Consider the following 21669-nt stretch of genomic DNA (forward strand, 5'->3'; position numbering starts at 1 on the left):
TAATACATTCCAAGAGATAGGATCCTAGGTATGGAAATGACCACAGTGCTGCGTGCAAATACAAGCCTAATCTCATGCACAATGATGTTATCATGTCATGAGTCGATATCATATAGCACAGCAGAATCATCATCCTGATCTTTTTTCCAGCAATGATGAACAGCATGGCAATGAATACAGTGTGGAAGTAAGGGTTCAAATACCACAGCCATCTTATCAAAGTCAGTAACATTTTTTACCCGTAACTATTTAACTAGCGCAGTAAATGCATATGATATATTTTAAACAGATGTAAGAAAGCTGTTTTAACACATGCTGCTCAGCCCTGCCATTATCCCCGCCCCATGGTGGGTGCCAAATTTAAAGTTATAGTTTGGCTGCGGCTGGCAACAAAAGCGCCACACGGCCGCCCCTCCCCCCGCTGTGGTGCAGAGGACAATGGAAAGAAACAGGCAAAAACTGGTGGATCGGGATAAGGGCAGTTTAACAGAACAGCAAGCAAAGGGAACAGGAACAACAACGATACAGATAAGGAGAATACAGAACACAAACCGCACAACACAGAGAGCTGCTCTCACCGACCGCAACCACGCGCACCCGAGCCGCGAGTGAGTTCCCAACGCCCAGCTGCCCCCCAGCCAGAACCCAGCATGACGGCACATGGTATGGAATACCCTGTTCTATTTGGCCAGGTTGGGTCAGGCCGCCCGGCTGTGTCTCTTCTTGGATTCTGGTGAAAATTAACCCTGTCCTGGCCAAACCCAGGACAGCTTCTTACCCTGTTTTGGGGAAACTTTGCCAATATCGCTTTATATGGCATTCATGCTGCATACTATCTACACTACATATGTGTAACTGGCCATTTTAGATGTGGGTTAACTGCATAATCTGTGATGATATTAATGTCATAGAATGCACATATCACACGAATGCCTAAGGCATTGTTTCTAAATCAGTGACAGACCTTACTAAGACAAGCCAAGAGATGGCTTCTTTTTACTAGTGCATATTATGACCCTTCAGTGTTTCTCCTTCTGCCATAAGGTAGTTACATCAGTCCAATGATGTGAAGCAAAGGGTTAAAGCTATTTAACTGACACCAGAGTTCCATCCTACAAAAATAGTGTTATCTTTCTTTGTTTTAAACTCTACATTGGATTCTTGCAAGCAAGCTCATATTTTATCCTGAAGTCTAAAATAGCTGAAGTCATGGAAAAGAAAAAGAAAAAAAAGAAGGAAGAAAAAAAGGAGGAAGGAAGGAAGGAAGGAAGGAAGGAAGGAAGGAAGGAAGGAAGGAAGGAAGGAAGGAAGGAAGGAAGGAAGGAAGGAAGGAAGGAAGGAAGAAAGGAAGGAAGGAAGGAAGGAAGGAAGGAAGGAAGGAAGGAAGGAAGGAAGGAAGGAAGGAAGGAAGGAAGGAAGGAAGGAAGGAAGGAAGGAAGGAAGGAAGGAAGGAAGGAAGGAAGGAAGGAAGGAAGGAAGGAAGGAAGGGTGAGAACAAGAAAAATGAAGAAGGTGAAGAAACAAAGAGCACAGCAAAGATGAAGAAAGCAAAAGAAATAAAAAGGAAGCTCTAATGTCTTATGTCGATAATTTTCAATCCTTCGTAAACACCAGAGGTGAGAAGGGTAATGCTTTTAAAGAAATGTAGGGCAAGGGTGTAGTAAAAGCAGAAAAGAAATGGAAGCAAAATCAAATTCATATGCAGTAACAAGGGGGCTCTAAATGATGCGAAGTCTTGGTTAGCAGTTAACACATAACAACTTTATTAATCAATATATGTTTTACCGAGATGAAGCTGAATTGTTTAAAAGTAAGGCAAAATAAAACGTGTAAGTGATAGCTGTACTAATGCCTTAAATTTCAAAATAGTAAAACACTCTGAGAGTCTTCTTCACAGATACTTCAGTATAGAGATTTCCAGAAAAAGATCTTACCAGAGTAGGACACTTCAATAAAAATAGGGTTAAGGAGAAAGCATGAAGAGACACAAATTCATTGATAGCTAAGTCCATGTAAATTTAGCTGAGGGAAGCATTTTCAATACAGTGCAATGAAGAGCCAGTGTTTTATGGGTTCAAGCAGACCAAATCTTAATTTAAAAAGAATCAAAATAATTACTGTAAGTATGACCTCTTTCATATGAAAAAATACTTTGTACTTTTATGGAATATTACTGATTTAATGATTTATGTCAGAGTCTGTAAATCACCTGAAAGATATTTTAGAGGAGTGAATGCCTCTCTTTCCTGAAAAAAGTTGAAACAGAAACAGCAGAAAGGAAAAATATAGAGAGAATATATTCACCAAGAACATGAAGTGGAAGAGAAACAGAGAAAGTAGCTGGGAAAATAACAATAAAAAAGGTAAAGAAAAATAGACTTCGCAGTAGGTGGTGAATGCAGCAAAAGGCACTAGATAATCAAGAATTGACAGCTTATTAAAAAAAAAAAATTAACCTTTCCTCTTTACCTGTGTGTACTCTTGTCATTAACAAATAGACGAGAATTCCATTTTGCTGTGTAATAAATAGATATTCTTCATTCCCCAGGACCATGAATAAATAAGAATCTTTCTTTTCAGGATTGATTTGCTAACCATAGTTTCTTGACAGAATGAGAGCAACTGTGAAGTTGAAATGAAGATCAGTAAACTATTTTTTTTAATTTCTCTAAATCAGAATAATTCTGTTTTTTCTATAGTTCCTGAGTTACATACATATTTAGCATTATGAAAGATTGAAATATCACACATGCTAGTATAATGCTCTAGACGCTATATAAAACGTCATTCAAGAAAATTATTGGGAGAAAAACCACGCTACCTTATACTTTCTTGTGAGCAAGTGAAAACCTTCTTTGACTACTAGAAGACTGATGAAAGTGTAGAAGAGGTTTCCTAGCACAGCAAGAGAAAGTGTTTCATCAAAGGGAAACAAGCTACTGACAACCATGCAGGAGACATTTAATCTGGTTTGGATTTCAGTAAAAATCTAGCTGCAAGAGCATGGAGTTTAGACTGCAAACACAGCCTGAGGATTTGGTAAAATTAAGAATTACACCATTCTGCCTGGACTGTGCTAGAAATTACTAGGTTAAAGCCAGACTTATATTCTCATATTGTCACTTGTCTAACTTAATCATACAGATTTCTATTTGCAAAAATACTATTTTTCTTTCTAGGCAAAGTGAAAAAAGAAATTTATCTCCTCCCTCTCCCTTACGTCAGCTTATATGTGAAGTACACACTGCGTGCCACCATTAGAAAAGACACCAAAGCTCAGGATAGTAAATAGGCACTGAAAGTTGGATAAAGATGATGAAAATAATATGACTCAGACATGGTCTTCAGAAGTGCCCACATGATGAGCAAATGATTGACTATTTGAAGAATACCCTCACGTTTTATGTTCATGGTTTTTTATGAACCGTTAAAGAAAAACATGATTCATTTCATTGAGCAGCAATTAGCTCAGGAAGTCCTCTTGATATAAAAGCACTTTGCTGCAAAGGGCAAGATGAATCTGACATACTACAGAGCATACTGGTGGGTGATTCTAATCACTTTATTTGCAACATATCTGTGTTTAGTTTGTACATTGAACCAGATGGTTTCACTGAAGCATAGAGGGTCTTTTTTCTTTTATTTACCCTATGAAATAATTTTATAAATCTAGGATAATCTTGAATATTGCAGTATATTTCTTTTTGTTAGTATGTTTATGTCTCAGTACTTCTTCTGTTCTTGTGAAGGAAGGGGTTAAAAATATTTTAATAGAAGTGGCATTACCTAATAGTTGCTGTGCATTTAAAAAACTGGTAGTGCTTATCTATTGTCTAAATTAACTGAAGCAGAAAGTCTTGCATCTCCATACAAAGGGGTTAGTTCCTGATAGGGGTTGGGAGTCGCCTAGAACCAGTCAAGACCGACTCTGCTGTATGGATGGGAGCCAGGAGAGAACTGAGTTTGCGCAGAAACAAAGGTCAATCAGCAGACACCGTGATGAAGAGGATGGGCCTTCATCTTGGGACCGCCGGGCGGCATGGGGGGTAGTCCCACTGAAGTCATGCGTACCAAGCAGTAATGTGTCTCTTCAATTTATACAATCAAATATTACATATACATTAGATTTCCCAATGCACTTATACATATGCATCTATCCTCCTTGCATATCAAAATCAGTTCCGAGAAATAATTTCCATATTATAATTAGTTCCAAGAAGTAATTTCCATAGACTCCTCCCAGTTGCACTTGCGCAGTGCCTCCTAGTGGTGGTCGTCGGGGGTCTCAAGATGAAAAGAAATTTGAGACAGAAATCTACTCCCTAAAAGGTGAAATTGGTTGTCTTAAATTTCAATTGTTTTGGGCCAATAGGCGAGAAAAACATTTAGAAGAAAAATTAAATCTCTCATTAAACCCAATACCATCCTCGGTCTCAGCTAAACAAGTCCACAAATTAATACAGTATGTGGATCCCGAGACGTGGGATGGAGACATCTGGGACAGTGATGATAATGGTGAACTGGAGGAAAATTCTGATTATGATTTGGCCTCAGAACCTATACCTATTCCACCATTGATTAAAAGAGAAACCACCGAAGAGGGTGAAGAACAGGCTTGTACTACTGTAAGAACCACTCCATGGTCTCCTGCTGAATTGGCAAAATTTCAGGAAAAATATTCCAGGCGTCCGGGGGAGTCCGAGACGGAATATGTATGTCGAGTCTCCCTTACTGGGGGAGACTGATTCCTCTTAAATGAGGAAGAAGCAGGAGGCTACTGGGGTCCTGGAGTATTTATAACTACCACTCCGTGTAAGCATAATTATTCATTAACTATGCGAGCTGCTTATTGGGCTGGTGACATAAACCCACATGACAGAGGAGAACCTGCTGTTATAAAAACCTCAGGGTTCTCTGATTCGGTGACATCTGTGCAAAAGGCTGCCTGCATACAAGCAATGCATGAGCGGGATGTGTTAATAAGTTCCCCAATGTTAGCCCCTATAGATCCAGCAAGGTTAACTCCACTGATCCGAGGCCTCCCAAACAGTTTAAAAACATATGTGGCCAATATACAAGATCGACTTCAAGTCGCTCGCCCCAGACAAGGCTGACGCCCACGTCGAGGGCAAGATCAGGATCAGGACCAAGATCAAAATCAAGTAAACACTTGGAGTGAATTTGTACAAGATATAGTAAACCATAGGCGGAGGATGGGATGGATCAGATCCTCACAGTTACCTGATCCGCAACCTCGGCGACTTCACCAGATTCACAGCCCTAAGGCTAAGCCCGAATGCAAATTAAAATTTGATAAGGAGCATAACGAGCTCTGGCATAAAGCTCGAGCTAGCGGGGTGCCACGGCATCTACTGATTGGTATATCCACGACTGACCTAAAAATTCTCATACAGTCGTTAAGCCATAAGCTTAATTCAACAAAGAAAGGTCAGCCGGCAGAAGACAAAGCACTGCACCCTCTTCCCCACAGCAGGAGCTAATTGATCCAACAGACCCTCAGGCAAAAAACGCGTATCTGTGGGAAGGGCTGTGAGCCTCCTTCCTCAGTGGGTACTAGCTATACAGTGGCTCTCCCATATGCCTCCCGAACCTGTCATTGCCATCCCGGTGAGACCAAAGACGGTTTTTGTAAATTTTCTCATTGATATGGGTGCTCAAATTTTGGTAATCACCAAGGAGACTGCAACAATCTTAAATGTAACACCTGGTCTCCATCAAGTAAAATTTACAGGAGTTGATGGAGTCATAAGGGAATGCTCTACAGCAAAAATTACCCTGTGGCTCCTGGGCAAACCAAGATTAACCCACACTGAAGTACTGGTTGGTGCTGCCAACACCAATATTTTAGGATTTGGTTTATTGTATGGCAGAGTGTGGAAACTCCCTGATGGTACAGTTTGGAGTTTTTCTGGGCAAGAAATTAAACAGAATGAGCCTAAAAAAGTTAATTTGTTAGAAATATCCATATCTTTACCATCATGAAAAATTACAAAGACAAAACAGTACACCTTACCAGCAGCTACGCAATCGGGTATTGAAGGCGTGGTAAAAGACTTAGAAAACCGAGGCATCATCACTCATACACACTCACCTTATAATTTCCCTGTCTGGCCAGTAAAAAAACCAAACGGACAGTGGAGACTCACGATTGATTACAGGCGATTAAATGCCCACACTGCACCTTTAACTGCAGCTGTATTGACCATTGCAGAATTGGTAACTCAGATACAGGGAGCATCTCACACATGGATGGCAACTTTAGATGTAAAAGATATGTTTTTTATGGTTCCACTCCAGGAACACGATAAGGCCCAATTTGCTTTTACCTGGAAAGGGATACAATACACCTTTAACAGGCTGCCTCAGGGATATAAACATTCCCTCACCATTGCTCACAATGCTTTAGCTAAAACACTGACTGGAATTCCTATTCCATCAGACGTTACTATCAGTATATAGATGATCTTTTGATTGGAGGGGAACAATTTGACACTGTTAAACAGGCTATGGATGATGTGACATTGCAATTAACAGCCTTGGATCTGGAAATTCCCCCATCCAAGTGTCAGGGACCAGCACAGGAAGTTAAATTTCTAGGGGTCTGGTGGATGAAAGGAGCCTTATCTATCCCTCCTGACACACTGGAGAAAATAGAACAGGGACAGGATCCCTCTAATGTTAAGGAATTGCAACAAGTTTTAGGAACTTTAGTATACTGGCGTAAACATGTCCCTGGATTTTCTATCATTTCTCGACCCCTTTGCAATTTACTGTGAAAAAAGAAATGATGGGAGTGGACAAATCAACATTCTAATGCCCTGGAGACAGGGGTAAAAGAATTGAGACTATTTCAGCAGTTAGGTCCTGTACATCCCTCTGATCCAATTCATGTGGAATGGGGATTTAGTGAACACGGTTCTCACTGTAATGTCTGGCAGAGGACCTGAAGGGCCTGGGAGTCCACTCGAGTTCGGTTCAAAGTCCTTTAATGATACTGAATCGCAATACTCAGACCTGGAAAAGGGACTATTGTCTTTGGTACAAGCTGTAAAGCGAGTGAAACAAATAAGAAAAGAACAGAGTGTAATCATTTGGGGACCTTTCTGCCTCCTAGACACGATTTGTAAAGGGACGGTGCCGCCTGCTGACATTGCCCAAAAGCCTGCGGTCCGTAAGTGGAAAGCATCCATGACATTATGCCTATTACAGAGGGCAGCACTAAAGTGTCTAAATTGCAAAAAAGATATAGACAGTACTTCGCTGTTCCAAACTCCTCCAAGCAAACCAACTCCGATTCAGGAGGCACTTCCTCTAACAGAAACCAGTGGCCTCGAAAGGGTATGGTTCACTGATGCGTCGTCCTACAGGCAAAACAATGAGTGGAATTATAATGCAGTGGCACTGGAAGTAGCCACGGGAGAACGGGTCAGTGAAACAGGTAAAGGAAGTGCACAAGTGGGGGAGCTTAGGGCAGTTTTATTAGCTGCACAACATGGTGCTGACTATATTTACACTGACTCATATGCTGTTTTTAAAGGAGCTACCGAGTGGGTGAGCCACTGGGCAGCTAATGACTGGCAGGTAAACAGAGTCCCAGTCTGGCAAACTGACAGCTGGAAACAATTGCTAAAAATAGGAGAACAAAGGATACTGCACATTGGTTAGGTGAAAGGGCGTGATCGATCAGCTTCTATTGCTGCCCAGTTCAATCAACAAGTTGATAGCCTCACACGGCTGCACAAAATTGATATTGTAAGTGATGAATTAGAATGGGAACGTTTACTTGAATGGTTACATGTAAAACGAGGGCACACCGGCCGAGCTGATTTGTATCGGGAAGGCATAGCCCGAGGATGGCCCATGTCAACAAAACTGTGTGAACAAGTGTTCACCGCCTGTTCACAGTGTCACCTGCGACTTAACAAAGATCATCCAAGTAAGGCACCTCCCATGCACATCCGAAATAAAAAAACACTGTGGCACACCTGGCAAATTGATTACATAGGTCCAATGAGACCTTCAAGGGGGTAAAAAACATATATTAGTAGGGGTGGAAGTTGTTTCAGGAATTACCATGGCAACAGCTGTCCCGGCTGCAACTGGAGATAACAGTTTACAGCCTGAAGGAATGGTTCAGCACACTCCCCCTTCCTGACGAGACTGAAAGTGACAACGGATCACACTTTACAGATAGAGTGGTACAAGACTGGGCAAAAGAAGAAGGAATTCGGTGGGTATTCCATACTCCTTACTACCCCCAGGCAAATGGTATTGGTGAGCGAACAAACGGGTTAGTTAAGCGACTTGCTAAAACCTACGAATCTGGGTGGCATCTGCAACTATCTAATGCCATCTATCAATTAAATAATAGATGGACCAGAGATGGCTGTCCCAAAACGAAAGCACTCTCTGCTTCTGCCACAACTTTGGTGCCAAAGGCAGATGTAAAACCAGCGCACCTTACTGGCTTTTACGCAGGCCAGCCAGTGTTGGTTAAAATGCCTCAGACTGGAACAGTGGCACTAGTATTACCAAAACCAAAAAATCTTTACGCTTGGGAAGCGAAAGATAGCTCTGGAAAACTGCATCAAATCAGTACTAGATGGATAGTACCTACCTTTTAACCTATTATATGCCAGTTTCAGTGACAACCGAGCACTTTCTTTTCTGTTTACAGGTATTCTCCAAATGCTGGGAAACTACACTTAAAACACGGACTGTCACGTGTCAAAACAGACTGCCCTAAAGGGTCTGGTCTAAAAGAGTCTCCCCTACCCCCCCTTTAAAGAGACACCTATGTGAACAAACTCTAGTCTGTTAAAGTTTAATATTTATCATTATTCCGAAACCCCTGGAGCCCTGCCAGATATATTACTACAGATTTAATTCAGTTACAGAATAACAATGTGTGATTTAAAAATGAAAATTATAATGGACTATTCAGCAAATGCCAGATTCTATCAAAAGATCTTATGTCTGTACAAGACAACATACTCTGGGTCTTTGTGGATATGCTCTAAGCTCATAAGAATCCCTAGCTCTCTTCATGTCATTTCAGATTTGAAAAAATAGCTACAAGGACAAAACAGACACCTTGACTTGAGTGAACTGAAGCATCACCTGAATCTCTCCACCACTCACAAGGAACTGAAATCTTTATAACGCCCTGGACATCAAACTTTTGAAGTTAGTAATGTATGAAGTAAAATGACACCCGTACTTATTGTGTCAGTAAAAATGATCCACACTGCTCACCAAAAGTACAAATGGAGAAGAAGAATGAATATACTTGATGGTTATCCATTGGATCAAAAAAGAAAAAAGTCAATGTTACACTGAAAAGACACTAAAATAGAAATAAGGACAAAAAATCAAAAGTAAATAAAATTAAAATTCTAAGTTGAATGTCAAGAAGTATTTGCATTTAAGATTCTCTAGATTTTGGCATAGTCTCTGAAGGTAACTTTGCTGGATGTTCCATTGTTTAGAGTAAGAATGTAGGAGAAAAAACACAGGGCAGAATGCATAATACAAATAAGTCTTCAGTTCAAAGTCCAGGGCTGATGGAAGATTCTTTCTTCTAGACTGATAAAGAACAAGATTTCAACACCTTTCATATTGGCAGTTCTGTAAAGATGCTTTCCATAAATCACGACAGCTCTCGACCCCACTGTAGAAGAAATCTGGGAAGGAAGGCAAGAGACAGGTAGAGATGAGTCGGGACCTGCTGGTCAGCCTTAAGGACAAGAAGGAAACGCACCAGCAGTGGAAGCAAGGAAAGGTATACTGGCAGAATACAGGGATGCTGCCCCGTTTTGTAGGGATGGCATCAGGAAAGCCAAGGCGCGGATGGAGCTGAACTTGGAAGGTATTCAAAGAATACCCAAGGAAGGGCTTCTGCAGGTATGGTCAAACAGAAAAGGGAGGTCATAGAAAGCATACATTCTGACCTCTCTGAAACCTGAACAGGAACAGCCACCTGAAAAAGCCCATGATCAAAGGGATCCAGTCTCTTCCCCTCACCAGGATGTAGGCAGGGTCTTCAAGGGAAACAGTGAGTGGAAACAAGTCCACAATCGGGGCAGCAAGCAAACCCTCTCCTTGCCCACCACATATCCCCAGGTGCCTCTGCACAATAGGTATGAGACTCTAGCAGTGGAGGATCAGTCAGTGGATGATGTAGGTTTTGATCCATCTACACCAGAGGAGTTGCAGAGAACAGAAGGACCCCCCCCCCCCCCCCCCATTACTAGCATCTCCACACAGAAGAAAAGAAGGGTCATAATTGTAGGAGACTCCCTTCTGAGGGGACCAGAGGTTACAGTATGCCAGGCTGACTCTCCTCGTAGGGAAGTCTGCTGCCTCACAGGAGCCTGGGTTAGAAATGTCACTAGGAAACTTCCTTGGCCCTCGGACTACTACCCATTACTGCTCTTCCACGTAGATGATGACAAAGTTGCAGTATGTAGCCCAAGGGTGATTAAAAGATCCTTCAGGGCCTTGGGATGGCTAGTGAGAGAATCTGAGGCACAGGTTATTTTTTCCTCCCTCCTTCCAGTTATGGGCAGTGACATTGGAATGAACAGACAGACTCAGTCTGTTAATACATGGCTCTGTGGCTGGTGTGACCATCACAACTTTGGATCTTTGACAATGGGATAGCCTACATAGCACCAGGCTTGCTGGCATCAAATGGGAGCCACCTTTCTCAAAGCGGAAAGAGGGCCTTTGCTCTGGAGCTTGAGGGGTTCATTGACAGGGCTTTAAACAAGATGTGAATGGGGAGGGGGAACATAGCAGACCTGTCTGTGACAAGCTGTGGGATGAGGCACAATGGCTGGAGGAATGGGGTGCTAGCATGGGCCCTCAACCCGTTGCCCAGAGGTGTGCTGGGGACACTGCAGCACAGTCAAAGTCTTGCAGGGATAAGCTGGGAGCTCCTGAGGTATTAGGAGCCAACAAGAAAACTTCTGTAAATACCCCAAGGGAACCAAGGAGTGTTCCAATAAGATGGTAAGAAGGCCAACAGCTCAGATGAAGTTCCTCTACAAGAACGCATGCAGCATGGGAAAAAAACAGCAGGAATTGGAAGCTACCGTGCTGCTAGAAAGCTATAACCAGATTGTTATTACTGAAACTTGATGCGACAAATCCCATGTGTGACTATCGTTGGCTACAGGTTGTTCAGAAGGGACAAATGAGGAAGGACAGGTGGAGGCATTGCCTTCTACATCAAGAAATTGATACAGTGGGAAGATCTGTCCCTGAAGAATAGCCACAAGCAGGTTGAAAGCTTATGTGTGAGAACCAGAGATAGAAGGAGCAAAGGGAACCTTGCGGTCGATGTCTACTACAGGAATATATGCCCTCTGATGATCAAAAATGGTGACCTGGCATCAACACATGAGGAGAAGGCTGAGGTACTCAACAGATTTTGCCTCAGTCTTCACTGGCAACATTTCTCCTCACTCCTCCGGAGTCAATGGGCCACAAGATGGGGATCAGGGGTGTAAAGCCCCTCCCACTCTAAGGGAAGATCAGGTTCACGATCATCTGAGGAACCCGAATGTAGACAAAACCATGGGAACTGATGAAATGAATGCAAGAGTCCTGAGGCAGTCAGGAGAAGTCCCTGGTGACTGGAAAAAGGGAAACATTGCACCCATGTTTAAAAAAGGTACAAAGGAGGACTCTGGGAACCACTGACCTGTCAGTCCAACATGTGTGCTTGGGAAGACCATGGAACAAATCCTCCTAGAAGCTATGCTAAGGCACATGGAGGACAGGGAGGTGATTCGAGACAGCCAGCATGGCTTCACCAAGGGCAAGTGCGGACTGACCAACCTAGTGGTTTTGTATGATGGAGTGACTGCATCAGTGGACAAGGGAAGAGCATTGGATGTGATCCATCTGGACTTCTGTAAAGCCTTTGTCCTGGTCCCCCACAACATCCTTCTCTCTAAACTGAAAATATATGGATTTGATGGGTGAACTGCTTGATGGATAAGGAATTGGTTGGAAGGTTGCAGTCAGAGGGTAGTGATCAATGCTTAGTGTTCAGCAATAAGCTCAAGGGTCAATACTGGGACCAATACGGTTTAATATCTTCATCAAGGACATAGCTAATGGGGCCAAGTGCACCATCAACAAGTTTGCAGATGACAGCAAGCTAGGTGGTGTGGTTACCATGCCTGAGAGATGAGATTCCATCCAGAAGAACTTGGGCAAGCTGTAGAAGTGGACCCATGTGAACCCCATGAGGTTCAACACGGCCAGGTGAGAGGTGTTGCACTTGCGTCATGGCAACCCCCAGTACCAACAGAAGTTGAGTGAGAAGCTATAGAGCACAGCCCTGAGGAGAAGAACTTGGAGGTGATGGTGGATTAAAGCTGGACGTGAGCCACCATTGTGCTCTCGCAGCCCAGAAGACCAACTGTATCCTGGGCTGCATCAACAAAACTTGGCCGACAGGTTGCGGGTGGTGATCCTGCCCCTCTGTTCTGCTCTCGTGAGACCTCACCAGGAGTACTGCATCCAGCTCTGAAGACCTCAGTACAGGAGAGATATGGAACTGTTGGAGCGGGTCCAGAGGAGGGCCACAAAACTGATTCAAGGGCTGGAGCACCTCTGCTGTGAGGACAGGCTGCAAGAGTTGTGGCTGTTCAGCCTGGAGAAGAGAAGGCTGCAGGGAGACCTTATAGCCACCTTTCAGCACTTAAAGGGGGCCTATAGGAAAGATGGGGACAATATTTAGCAAGGCCTGATAGCAGAAGGGGTAATTGTTTTAAACTAAAAGAGGGCAGATTCAGATTATATATAAAAAAGAATTATTTTACAATGAGGGTGGTGTAACACTGGAACAGGTGTTCCAGAGAGGTGATGAGATGCCCCATCTGTGGAAACATTCAAGGTCAGGCTGGACAGGGATATGAGCAACCTGATCTAGTTGAAGATGTCGCTGCTCATTTCAGAGGGTTTGGACTGGACGACCTTTAAAGCTCCCTTCAACCCAAACTACTCTATGATGTTGTAGTCGAATTTCATTAAATAATAACTGATTGGTTGAACTAGAAGTATCCCAAGAGTGACATAGTCACTGAGCTGCATGCGCGTACTGTTAAAGGATATTCATACCATGTACTTTAGCTGTGTAGAACTACCACTCTTTGTGGAATTTACAAAACCCTTCAGCTTACAAACAAGCTCTCAGTAAAACCTGTGATTTTTCACTTAACGATAGAATACTAAACTAACTTAATGGGTTTTAGATGTAAGAACAGTAGACACTATTTTCTTGGCTCAGATTAGAAGGGAGCACTGCATGCAGTTAAATATTGGTGACATAATGCCTTTTCAATATATTTAATTATAAAATTCTATTCACTTCAGAAGCAAACCTATGTTCAGACATCAATGCAAAGTAACTCCATTATCATCAAAACTTACCTTTTCTGTATGCAGATTACAAAATGTTTCCAAAAGTCGAAATTAGCTTTTTTTGAAATATACCTGATCTCATTTTAAATTCCAGTTCTTGGCTTATCTACCACCACCTATGGTGAGTGTTTCAATGTTTAATTATCTTCACTGCTAGGAAATTATATCATATTTAAAGGTTAATTTTACCTAACTTGAAATTAAAGACACTGGATCATGTCATCCCTTTATACTTAAGACAGAAAAAAAGCAGTGATTGCTTATACATAGTGCATCGTGATCAAGTTCTATACTTCCTATACTTGTCTTTGATAAAATAAACAGATGGAAGCCTTTAAGTCTCACAGCTAAGGCCTTTTCCTGGAACTTACATACTCCTCATGTTTCTTCTGTTGATTGTCTTCTGTATTGTTTCTTGAAGTCTGGTCATCTGAATCATACACAATATTCTAGTAACTATCTTTCCAGTTCTCTTTGTCTTGAATTATTAAATTATTTTCAATTATTCTCAGAAGCATTACATTAATCTTTATACTAGCTATGAAGCTGCACACAGAATTTGTGTGAAAACAGTAATTTATGAACCTGTTCAAATCCTACTCTGAACTGTTGCTAACCTGAGCTGCAGTTCCCTGTCCTATAAGCATCGCTTATGTTCTTTCCACCAAAGATGTTGTTACACCAAGATTCTTCTAGTAAAATATTTTTGGCTGAAGAGTGCTTATTTATGAGAATAGTTCAGATTACTCACTAAAATTTATACCTACTTTTTATTTACTAGTCTATAAATGTGTGTCACATGACAACTCTATTGCAAAGGCATTTTATAAACTGGATAGCAGTGAAGACATCAGAAAAGGTAAAAGAGAAGCGTTACTACCAGTAACTGCGTTTGGAGATGTGTCTGTGAGTGTATTTTTCATCTAAAGTACTGAATAACACAACTGAATATATATATATAATTAATACATATATCTAAGTAGAATTATTCTGTACTACCACATATTATTATACATATTTATAATCTGTCCAGAAACAGATACATATGTAGCAAATGTACTTGAAGAGGAGGATTAATTTTCATAATAAGTTTCTGAAAAGCATTCGTTGTCATTTTTAACTTCTAAATCTTTGCTAATAAGAATTCGTAATTAACTGTTCAGTTACCCTGGTGTTAGGCTAGTCAATCTGGACTTCCTTTGGACAATATTTTATCTGTCATCTGTGCCCTATTTCTTCCCTTCCAAGCAGTAACATTCAGAATATTTTGTCATACTCTGAAGGACTTGTATTTTCTGTTATTAATTCTCTCTTGTGTTCTCTCTCCCCTTATGAGGAACACTTCATATATTTCAATGCATGAGGGTGAAGGTATAACTATTAATAGTGAAAGGTTACATTACAACATTGTAATTGTTCTGAAAAAAGTAACAACCAATAAGAGAATCATAAAATAATGGAAACTTATAGATGATCACTGAAAGAGACCTCAAGAGATGCCCAAGTCCAAATTTCTGCTTGAAGCAAGACTATCACCAACGATCACCACTCAAGCTCAGTTCAGTGAGGGCCAAGTCTAGCCAAGATTAGACTTTGCATCTGAGTCTTTACAGCCAGGACTTTCTAGCCAAGATTTGAAAACTTCAAATGGTGTGTATCTCCACAATCTATCTGGGTAACCTGTTCCAGCACTTCTGCACTCCCCTTTCACTGAAGAATTTTTTACATTAACCACTATATGTGCCCATTGTCCCTTTCTCTTTTGCCTGTCAATACCAAGAACAGTTTGGCTTCATCATCTTAATTTTTTCAAGATTTATGTGGGTTTTGCATTGTTCCTTAGTTTCTGCTTTACTGAACTAAGCAATCCTCTCCTTTTAGGTCACACGCTCCAGGTTCTTGACCACCTGAGTGACCGAGCCTTGCACAGTCAACATCCTACTTCCACCAGCCTGAGCAGGAGGAAGGACAGCAAAACTGGACTGCATTGCAGTCATGGCTTTTCCAGAGTTAATCACAGGGAAATAATAAGAAGACTGAAATTCTCCTTGTTGACCTTCATGAGGATTCTGCTAGTACAGTGCTCAGATTGATCAGGGTGTCTCTGGGTTGACACTGAGGCGTTTCTCACTTTAACCGTTCCCTCTAATTCAGTGCAACTTACTGTTGGGCTCCAGGGCTGACTCTTGGTGCACCCCTGCTTACTGAGGGCTGCAAGTCAGTCAAATCATTGATCATTCCCCTCAGACTGGAACAGCCTAGTCAATTTTTTATCCCAATAACAGACTGCTCGTCCAGCCAGCTTCTGATATTACAAAAAATCTTACTTAAAACAAGGAATATTCTGTTTATTATGCCACCCTCATTAAATTAACCAATTTCTTCATCACAGAAAGCAATTAAATTGATAAAGCACGATTTCCCATTCCAAAATCTGTGCTGAGCTGTCCTAATTCCTACTCCTTTCTGTTTGGATTCTTTTAGAGCTAGGTGTATTTTTTCTGACCTTTAAGACTTTGAGACTGGTAATTATAAGTCTCATTCTGTAGACACATAATCAAGAATTTTTTGAAAATTTCCCCAATTAGAATATGAGGAAAAGAATAAAATGAGTCCATGTACCCAAAGATAAACAACTCTTAACTTCATACAGGTGCAAGTTAGGTATAAACATCTCAGCTAAAAAACACTATAGTATGTTTATATTTGAAAAATTAATAAAGGTATTAGAGGAAACTGGATGGGGTTTACTGTCAGGTCTATAACTCACTGTGAGCAAGGACCTCCCAGGATCCACATTTCCATTTTGAAAGGCTTGACAGGACTGTTCAGCCAGTTTCTCGTACAGGATTTCCCAAAAATCTAGTCAAATCTCATATCCTGCATGGAAAGCAGATTAGATAGCCTCTTACACGGCTTACTGTTTTCCAGATGCCTTACGAGTTCTTCAGAAACAGAACTGATTTTCTCATATTCCACTGGTCTTAATTAGAATACGTAAATAAAATGAACTTCACATCTACAGAGAGTCCAAAGAGGATTTTACAGGGCCTACTGCCTCCAAACTTATAGCCTTTGGTAAAGGCGCTGAGCCAGAATATAGGGGGTGAAGATTCAAGTGTACTCTAGGCAGCTACTCAGGACCAAGGATGTACTTTTTCATTTGCCATATCTGTACTGCTTATTAGGAAATATTTTTAAATCTCAGTATGGGAATGTGGTGGTGCAGCCCCGCCTCCACTTATGCCTGAACCTGTACCTGCCTGCAGAAGTGTGCATTCTGGGTGGTACTGGAATTGTATAATTACTGCCTCAAGATTACGTCATGTGGATCGAGACCAGGATGGAAAAATACTGATGCCTAAAGTCAATCATCTTGAGGCCTTATAAAAAGGAGTAGCAAAGAAGGTCCTTTCAGATCTTCTAGTCTGTAGTGTGCTGCACAGAATCACAGAATCAGAGAATGGTATGGGTTGAAAGGGATCTCCGTGGATCATCTAGTCCAACTACCCTGTCAAAGCAGGGTTGCCTAGAGCAGGTTGCACAGGAGCTTGTGAAGGTGGGTTTTGAATATTTCCAGAGAAGGAGACTGCAAAACCTCTCTGGGAAGCCTGTTCCAGTGCTCCATCACCCTCAGAGTGAAGAATTTCTTCCTCATGTTCAGCTGGAACTTCCTGTGATTCAGTTTCTGCCAGCAGGCAAAGATTTTGGAGCATCGCCAGAGGAGGAGGTGACACATGCTGAAAAGGCCCCGCTGCACAATAAAATGCCAGAAAATGAGCAGCAGTATGCCCTGTTCATGGATGGGTCCTGTCATATTGTGGGGAAGCAGCAGAGGTGGAGGGCTGGTGCGTGTAGCCTTATATGACAAGTCGTGGAAACTGCAGAAGGAGAAGGTGAGTTGAGCCAGTTTGCAGAGGTGAAAGCCATCCAGCTGGCTTTAGACATTGCTAGTCGAGAGAAGTGGCCAGTGCTTTATCTTTACACCGACTCTTGGATGGTGGCCAATGCCTTGTGGGGGTGACTGCAGCAAAGGAAGAAGAACAACTGGCAGCGCAGAGGCAAACCTATCTGGGGTTCCCCACTGTGGCAATATATTGCTGCCCGTCTGGAGCATTTTTTCGTAATAGTGTGTCACGTGGACGCCCACGTCCCTAAGAGTCGGGCCACTGAAGAACACCACAACAACCACCAGGTGAATGAGGCTGCCAAGATTGAAGTGGTTCAGGTGGATCTGCACTGGCAACATGAGGGTGAACTGTTTATAGCTCGGTGGGCCCATGACACCTCGGGCCACCAAGGAAGAGTCGTGACATAGAGATGGGCTCGTGACCAAGGGGTGGACTTGACCATGGACACCATCGGACAGGTTATCCATGAATGTGAAACATGCGCTGCATCAAGCAAGCCAAGCGGGTAAATCCTCAGTGGTATGGTGGACGATGGCTAAAATATAAATACGGGGAGGCTTGGCAGATTGACTACATCACACTGCCACAAACCCGCCAAGGCAAGAGCTATGTGCTCACAATGGTGGAGGCCACCACCGGATGGCTGGAAACCTACCCTGTGCCCCATGCCACCGTCCAGAATATCATCCTGGACCTTGAAAAACAAGTCCTGTGGTGACATGGCACTCCCGAAAGAATTGAGTCGGACAATGGGACTCACTTTCTTAACAGCCTCATAGACACCTGGGCCAAAGAACACGGTATTGAGTGGGTGTATCACATCCCCTGCCATGCACCAGCCTCCGGGAAAATCGAACAGTACAATGGACTGCTGAAAACCACTCAGAATTTCAGAAACTGGGATACTCATTTAGCAAAGGCCACCTGTTTGGTTAACACCAAAGGCTCCACCAATGGAGCTAGCCTTGCCCAGTCAAAACTTTCATGCCCCATAGAAGGGGATGAAGTTCCCATAGTGCACATGAACAATATGTTGGGGAAGACAGTCTGGGTTAGTCCCGCCTTGGGCAAAGATAAACCCGTCCACAGGATTGCTTTTGGTGAAGGACTTGGGTGTACCTGGTGGGTGATGTGAAAGGATGTGGAAGTCTGGTGTGTATCTCATGGGGATATGATTTTGGGTGAGAACAGTCCATAAATAAATTGTATAAAGTTATTTGCTAAATAGCCCTGTGACTGTCTGTTATGACTACTGTAGTAGTTATATGTTATATCAGTAGTATTATGGTAAGAATCACCCATACTATTGAAGGATGGACTTCGATGAAACCTAGCAGAGCACAGCGATGATGGGGCTGGACCTGGCTTTAACAACTGGCATTCAGCAGCTTCATCGAGATCGGTATCTTCAGTCCGCAGACTGTGGGCACAGGATGTGCGAGGTACACTAGCCACGAGCTCAAGATGCAGCATGCAATCACTCAGCACCACACATCACCTCTCCTGCCCTAAATGACTGTTACAACAGATGGAGCCCAAAGTCATGGATGAAGTGAACTCAACGGACAATTTAGAGTGATGGTCCATAGACTAAGGGAATGATGTCTGTTTGTATGTATTAAAGGCAGGAAAAGTGGTGGTAATTAACTGGAAAATGGGGGACCTGGGCATGACATAGTTGGTGTGGAATAAGGGGTGGATAATGTCCTGGGTTCAGCCAGGATAGGGTTAATTTTCACCAGAAGCCAGAAGAGGACACAGCTGGGCTGTCTGACCCAAACTGGCCAAAAATATCTGGGTATTCGATATCATGTGCCACCATGCTGGGGTCTGAATGGGAGAGCTGGCCAGAGGGAAGGGAATCGCGGCTCAGTATTGCTCTGGGAATCGGGTGGTGAGAGTTGCTTTATGCATTTCCGTCTTTTATTTTATATATTCTTCTTATCAGTATTATTGTTATTACTCTTCACTTTGTTTGGTGTTCTGTTAAACTGCCCTTATCCTGACCCATGAGTTTTGCATCTTTCTTTCTATTCTCCTCCCCATCCAGCCGGGGAGAGCAGCGATAGATAATCCTTCTGGCACTTTGTTGCCCACCAAGGCCAAACCACAACATATATTTACTGCAAAATGATTATAATAATCCTGTCAGTTATACATTTCTACAAATTGGTATGAATTATTATAATGCTGCAAATTATCAATTAATTTACTCTTACACCATTGCAACTCAATGAAAATTTGATTAATTTTGTTCTGGTTTGGCTGCGGCCGGCAACAAAAGCGCCACACAGCTGCCCCTCCCCCCGCCGGGGTGTGGAGGAGAATGGAAAGAAACAGGCAGAAAACTGGTGGGTTGGGATAAGGGCAGTTTAACACAACAGCAAACAAAGGGAACAGTAACAACAAAGATACTGATGAGGAGAAAAGCACAACACAAACCGCTCGACGCAGAGAGCCATACTCCCAGACCGGACCGGCGCCCGCGCTCCTGAGCCACGAGTGAGTTACCGCCCACAGCTCCCCCCCACCGGAACCCAGCATGACGGCACATGGTACGGAATACCCTGCTCTGTTTGGCCAGGTGGGGTCAGCCTCCACACCCCTGTCCCCCAGCTGTACCCCTTCCTGGATTCCGGTGAAAATTAACCCTGTCCTGGCCGAATCCAGGACAATTTTCAAGTTGATTTCAAACTAATGAATGATGAAAAGAGAAAATTATAGTTATACGGACATAATTTAATGACTGTTTCATAAGACCTCTATAATAGTTATACTTTACCAGCTATGTGTATCTGGCACAGAGTTTAGTCATTATTTGGCCAATCTAATGTAGCCACTTTTACAAAAATCGGTAACTATCATTAAAAACTATTTTATTTAATATACAAATACATTTGGTTAATAAGCTTCATACAGAAAGGAGGATTTTCTCAGACTGTTACTAAACACACAGAGAAACAGGACACCTTATCTTAAAATAAACAGCTATTTAGCCACAACTCTTCAAAAACAGTGAAGGGTGTTCTTTTAACATCTGTCATTTCCTTAAAACAGAAAAGGGTAGGAAACTACAAAAGGTTACAATATTTTTGATTTTTTATTTGTTTATTTTTTTATTTGTTTGCAAGGTCATGAAAAATCCCTGTATTTAGAAGTTGAGGTGAGTGGAAATTTTTAATGGAATTGAAGGTCACAACAGAAGATGTAGTGCTTTTATCGCCAGTGGGAAGAGAGCTCATTGTAATGTCAAGATGAAACAGCAGTATAAGTGAAGACAAAGATAAGTATAACATAGATGATTTAGGATCATGTTCCTGTGTTACATTTCAATTCAGTTAAATTAAGCAGCCTTTGGATATGACTTATTCCAAACCTAAAACTCTCTAAGGCTAGTTTGACAAGCCTAGAAATAAATCAATTCATAAGTAAATGATAATTTAAAGAAAAAAATTCACAACTGGATAAAAGGTGTATAATTGCATTGTATTAATACAAAGCTACTTTTATCACAAGAAAAAGGCTTCACAAAGTCAACTAAACTGTTAAGTTCAAGATAAATGTATGTAATTACTTTCTCACTTTGAAATAATTCTTTAGTTACAATATCCAAGTATGAGCAATTTGGAAAATTTTGCTTTAAACAATATCAATTCCTATTGGTTTTTAAGTATTTTCCTTAAAATAGTCATCCAAACCTAATTTAGAAAAAATGAAGACTCAGTCTGGCCCTTGAACAGACTATAAATATCTTGGGATATTTGGATTGTGGACAAAGACAGGTTCCAAAACTTGGCAAATATGTATACACATATACGTACTGCATCCAGCTCTAGAGCCTCCAGCACAAGAAAGACACAGAGCTGTTGAAGCAGGTCCACAGGAGGCCTCAGATATGATCCAAGGGCTGGAACACCTCTCCTACGAGGAAAGGGTGAGAGAGTTGTTTAGTATACAGAAGAGAAGGCTGCGGGGACACGTTACTGCTGCCTTTCAGTACCTGAAGGGGGCCTATAGGAAAGAAGGGGAAAATATTTTCAGCAGGGCTTGTTGCAATAGGACAAGGAGCAGTAGCTTTAAAGTAAGGGAGGGTAGATGTAGACTACCTATAAAGAAGAAATTTTTTCCTATGAGGGTGGTGAAACAGTGAAACAGATTGCCTAGAGAGGTAGTGGAGGCCTCACCCATAGAAACATTTAAGGCCAGGCTGGATGAGATGTTGAGCAACCTGGTCTAGTTGAAGATATCCTTGCTCATCGCAGGACAGATGGGCTAGATGACCTCTAAAGGTCCCTACCGA

At 42.1% G+C, this 21669-nt stretch overlaps 1 long non-coding RNA gene across 1 annotated transcript in view; it reads left to right on the plus strand.

The window, feature by feature from the left end:
- The window catches only part of LOC142363862 (uncharacterized), a 45343-nt gene extending 36056 nt beyond the window's left edge, over positions 1–9287 (plus strand). Inside the window, exon 3 of the long non-coding RNA XR_012766015.1 lies at positions 9080–9287. This is a non-coding gene — a long non-coding RNA (uncharacterized LOC142363862). The remainder of the gene's footprint in view (positions 1–9079) is intronic.
- The last annotated feature ends 12382 nt before the right edge of the window (positions 9288–21669 follow it).

Source organism: Opisthocomus hoazin, chromosome 1 (assembly GCF_030867145.1).
Source record: "Opisthocomus hoazin isolate bOpiHoa1 chromosome 1, bOpiHoa1.hap1, whole genome shotgun sequence".
NCBI lineage: Eukaryota > Metazoa > Chordata > Aves > Opisthocomiformes > Opisthocomidae > Opisthocomus > Opisthocomus hoazin.